The 5,000-nt window shown below is 34.3% G+C and overlaps 1 protein-coding gene across 2 annotated transcripts in view; it reads left to right on the forward strand.

Annotated features, from left to right (window-relative positions):
• ctbp2l (C-terminal binding protein 2, like) overlaps positions 1 to 5,000 on the forward strand; it is a 45,241-nt gene that overhangs the window by 18,756 nt on the left and 21,485 nt on the right. The window contains exon 1 of one of the 2 annotated variants that reach the window (XM_084135006.1): positions 4,033 to 5,000. This exon is cut by the window's right edge and continues 1,458 nt beyond it. The exons of the other annotated variant lie outside the window; for it this stretch is intronic. The gene's annotated coding sequence lies outside the window, so the exon portion shown is untranslated. Of the gene's footprint in view, positions 1 to 4,032 lie in introns of those variants that run through there. 2 annotated transcript variants of the gene reach the window in all.

Consider the following 5,000-nt stretch of genomic DNA (forward strand, 5'->3'; position numbering starts at 1 on the left):
TTGCTAATGATTTAGCAGTTTATTGTAATAAATATCAAAAATCTAAAAGGTGTGCATCATACATGAGACCTGGGTGAACAATGTACAGTTGGTTTTATGACTGTAAGTCATTGTCTTCAAATGCTATTGAAGTTAGAAACGTTTATGCCAATGTCGCATGTAATTTTGAGACGGTCCCTAAATATGCGTGCAACAATGCGCTTCAGTGTCTTTCACTTATAACGTACCCATGTCTTAATGCCAAAGACCGCACTATATCTTTATATGACATTCCTAATTTAAAGTAAAATGTTATTTCTTCTGTCATCTCCATCTCTGCTGTAGCCCAGTCGCTATGGTACGGTTACAGTATTGGCCGCTGTGGCTCCCTCAACTCGTGGCCACGACAAATAGATGTCGTTCTCTCAAAATATGAAGTCGTGGCCACGAGAAAAATATATCGTTCCCTCAACATATGATCTCGAGGCCACGACTTTGCATCGCGTGGCCACGACATAATGACAACAAACCACGACTTAATATGACTTTCCCACGAGATATGACGTTCCCACGACTTAATATCACGTTCCCACGAGTTTATATGTTGTGGCCACGACAAAAATAAGTGAACCGAACATGTCCCCTCCCGGTCACCGTACGAGACGGAGGGGGAGCAGGGAAAGGAAATGCAGCTGAACGAATACGCTGCGTGTTTTAAATAGCGTTAAAAAATGAAATACCTTGACAAAGACGAAAACTAAGGACATTTACTTTATAATTTTATTTTATTTTAGTTAGTTTTGCCAAACACACATTACAGTTTTAGTTAGTTATCGTTTTTTTTTTGTAATGCCTCGTTTTTATTTTTATTTCAGTTAACGACAATGTTTTTTCCCACCTAGTTTTCGTTTTTTCGTTCGTTTTCGTTAACGATTATAACCTTGTCACACACTCACTCAATCACTCACTCACTCACACACACTCACTCACTCACACACTCACTCACACACACACTCACTCACTCACTCACACACACACTCACTCAATCACTCACTCACTCACACACACACACACACACACTCACTCACTCACTCACTCACACACACACTCACACACTCACTCAATCACTCACTCACTCACTCACTCACACACACAATATAGTCCATTAGTTACTATAAGCAACAGTAATTTGGCCTTTATAAAGGAATATAGTGTTTATCAGCTTCTAATCTGCTCTTGCAACGCTAATCTCATGTAGATAAAGGGTTAATCCATTTCAAGTAATTATTTTGAGGTTTCTGTAAACAAGTAAAATATAAGTAAGTATGTAAAGTTTATTTATATAGCAGCTTTCACAGACAAGGAAGGGTCACAAAGTGTTTTACAGTAAAAAAATGTTTTATAATAATAAAAAATTATAATAATATCAAAACAAATACAGTTTTTTTATTCGCTTTGGTACTATTTTCACAAGTTAGGTGTACATTTTCAAAACTCTTAGTGCTAATATCACAACAGATCATCAAAAGTGCACTTTTTTCAAACATTTCATCATGTTTTCAATTGTGTAAGTACAATACACAAAATCACAAAGTATCCTTTTCACAACACAAAATAAGTGTTTCATCTACATAAATGTTTCATTCACAGTAACTGCCTTTCATAAAGCTCTTACTATCAAACTTTTGATTTGCATCTCTTCTTGTTCAGTTTAATACATGTGTCTATTATTTAATCCAACTGATCTTAATGGTTAATCAATGAATCATTTGGTGCACCTATAGATTTCTATAGATATTGATTCTATACACAGTTTCTATGGAACTTGTTTGCAATTTCTGATATGGAAAACCAAATGTAATGAATTATTTTTACATAAGTGATTTATAGATAATAACCACCACGATGTTCAAAGTGTGTGCACATGCATGTGTGTGTGTGTGTGTGTGTGTGAGAGAGAGTGTGTGTGTGAGAGTGTGAGAGAGAGAGAGAGAGAGAGAGAGAGAGAGAGAGAGAGAGAGAAATTTGCCATTTGTGCAAATACTGTAAAGCAGAATAGAGTATAAGGGAGAGGAAACAGTCAATGACTGTAAAACATCAGCTTGATCAGAGATGCATCAGTAGAAGGGAGACAGACGGCATCAAATACAGCATTTTACATTACAGTATGTATGCAATACTGTAAACATTTACATTACATTTATGCATTTGGCAGACGCTTTTATCCAAAGTGACTTACATTGCATTTCAAGGTACACATTTACATTCTTATCAGTTCTAAACAGATTACCATGGTAGAGACTGCCACATTACTGTAACTCAACCTTCATCTGTAAAGGTCCACTACAGTATAGATTCAGTCAAATGGTATAGACTGAAATCATTTACTGTATTGCCAGCAAACTCTGTTAGCACAGAACCTCATGGCTGTACTTCATCACACCTTTTGATAACACACTGGATAGATACTATTACAAACATTATGGATTCAATTACTTCAAATGTGGCATATCCTGTATTACTGTAATTATTTCAGCAACAACGGTGATTTGAAACATGTATCTTGCATTGTTTGCTGTTGAATGAGCTGATTGTTAAAAGTACTAAACTGAAAGAAGGTCATACTCTTGTGTTTCTGTGATTAAACCAAATGTTCTCATTACATATTACAATAATCTTGTGTTTGAAACAATGATTATGTGGACTGAAAAGTGTATAACTGTAATGAAAGCATGAGATCAGGTTTTGAAAGAATGACTAGCTGTGTTACAAGTGTGATCAGTGTGGATTTTTGTACTAAGAGTTTTGAAAATGTACACCTTACTTGTGAAAATAGTACCAAAGCGAATAAAAAAACTGTAAAATAACAGCTGTTCAAATACCATCAAATGCCATAGAAATGTAATAAACGCCAAACCATATTGTTAATTAAAAGCTTGTTAATTATTGCCATATTAAATACAAATAAAAACTGGTGCATTTGCGATACCAGGTCATAGAGTTAATCACACACAAAAAAATGGGAAAACTAAAAATGCAACCTATATTGGACCACTTGAAATGGATTAACCCTTAACTAATGAATGCATAGCATGAATACAAAGACCATTTTAGTATCTGTGTGTCATGTACGTTCATGTTCTGCAGACACAGGATGAGATGACAGTTTGAGTGTGTGTGTGTGTGTGTGTGTCATCATGGGACAGTGGTATTAAGTTGTAGTTAAGTAATTTGGACTAATCTCTCATTGCTAAAGGGGGGCCAGTGGATAAAGATAAGATAAACCTGGATTAGCATGAGCTAAATGCGTTGTCCTTCTGTTTTTGTCTTTTTATCCATCTTTCCACCCTTATATGTGTCTCCAAATGTATTCCCAAATATACTGCAAAATATAATGCAATATATTACATAATGCATTTCCATAAATGGGAAACTAGTGCTTATATTTGTCAATATACTGCAATAAATGCATTGACCATGTATGGCTATATATGAATACATATCAAATATTAATAAATGAAGACAAAAATAGCATTACATGTAATATTCACAAAGTTTATCCTTTATTGTGTGCATATATTGCACATACATGTTCCCATATAAATGTGAATGTATGTTCATATATTTACACACACATTCACAGAATGAGTTACAAGATTTCTAGTTCCCAGCACGCTTTGCTTCTGACTATGAAATGAGAGTAAATGTTAAAATTAAGTGTTATTAATGAGTTTTGCTCAATATTAATATAGGGGAGATCTGTTAGTGTTTAATGTTCTATAATTTGGGGATGTAAAAGGTTTTCTGGTGTGTGTGAGTGTTTGGGGTCGTTGTGCTGAAGAGCTGCGGTTCGGCTGATGATTGGACGAATATAATTAAGACTATAATTAATATATTATAAAAGTAATGTCTGTGCTCTTCTCAACACAGTGATAGTCTCTAGGCTAAACACTTTAGTACATGCAGGTGTGCTTTTGTTAACTAGCTTGAAAATATGAAACATTTATAATGTAAATAATAATAATAAAAAAAAGAAATATATTACATCTCTATATATATGTGTGTGTTTATGCTTCATGAGTAAATATATCTGCAATATATTACACATGCAGTACCATATCTGATCACATATTCATTGTTATATTATAAAGAGTATTACTAAATATAAAACTACATACATTATGATATATTAGTAAATATATTGTCACATTTTTCATTATGTGAAAAGCAGCAATATTCCTTATATATTATTCAGTATATTGTAATATACAGTAGTCAACATTTGAAGTGGATCAAAACCTTTCATCAAAGTTGCAATACCAGTTCTTGTCTTAGGAAAACTTTGATGAACTTTTGTTTGATCCACTTCAAATGTTGACTACTGTAATAACACAATATATTATTCTGTATATTTTCAAGTATACTGTTGTTAAACCATTTAATATATTGATCATTCATATAAAGGGAAATGTATTTTATTTTCATAAGGCTGTGAGCATCTTTTTTAATATATGAAAAGCGGCAATTCCTTATGTATTAATCAATATATTGTAATATATTAACCTGTATATTTTGAAATATACTGTTAAAACATTTAATATACTGATCATTCATATATAGGGAAGTGTATTTTATTTCCACAAGGCTGTGAGCATCCCGAATCCGTCTTGTGTGTAGATGTGAAGTGTGTTTCATTCGGGAAGTTTGTGTTACTGAGCTCTCATGTTGTCCTATTCTTCTTCTGTCTGACTCGCTTATGTTTCCAGAGCTGAATAATTCAGCGATTACCTGCCGGTCACATGATAGCATGACCTCGAGTGGGGCAAAAAAGAAACGTTGGCTCGTGTCCAGGTGAAATGTTACCTTCCCTCGCACACCTTCGCTGGGAAACATGAGAAGTGAAACCAAACACCTGCTTTTTCCCCGTCTCACAACCATCCTCTCCTCTCGCTCCTCTTTCCTCACTTGTATTCGTCTTTTAGTCGGAGCCGTACGATTAAATTGTGCTTGAACTCCACAGA

The sequence above is a fragment of the Abramis brama genome (assembly GCF_963993115.1).
Source record: "Abramis brama genome assembly, chromosome: 14".
In the NCBI taxonomy this organism is placed as follows: domain Eukaryota; kingdom Metazoa; phylum Chordata; class Actinopteri; order Cypriniformes; family Leuciscidae; genus Abramis; species Abramis brama.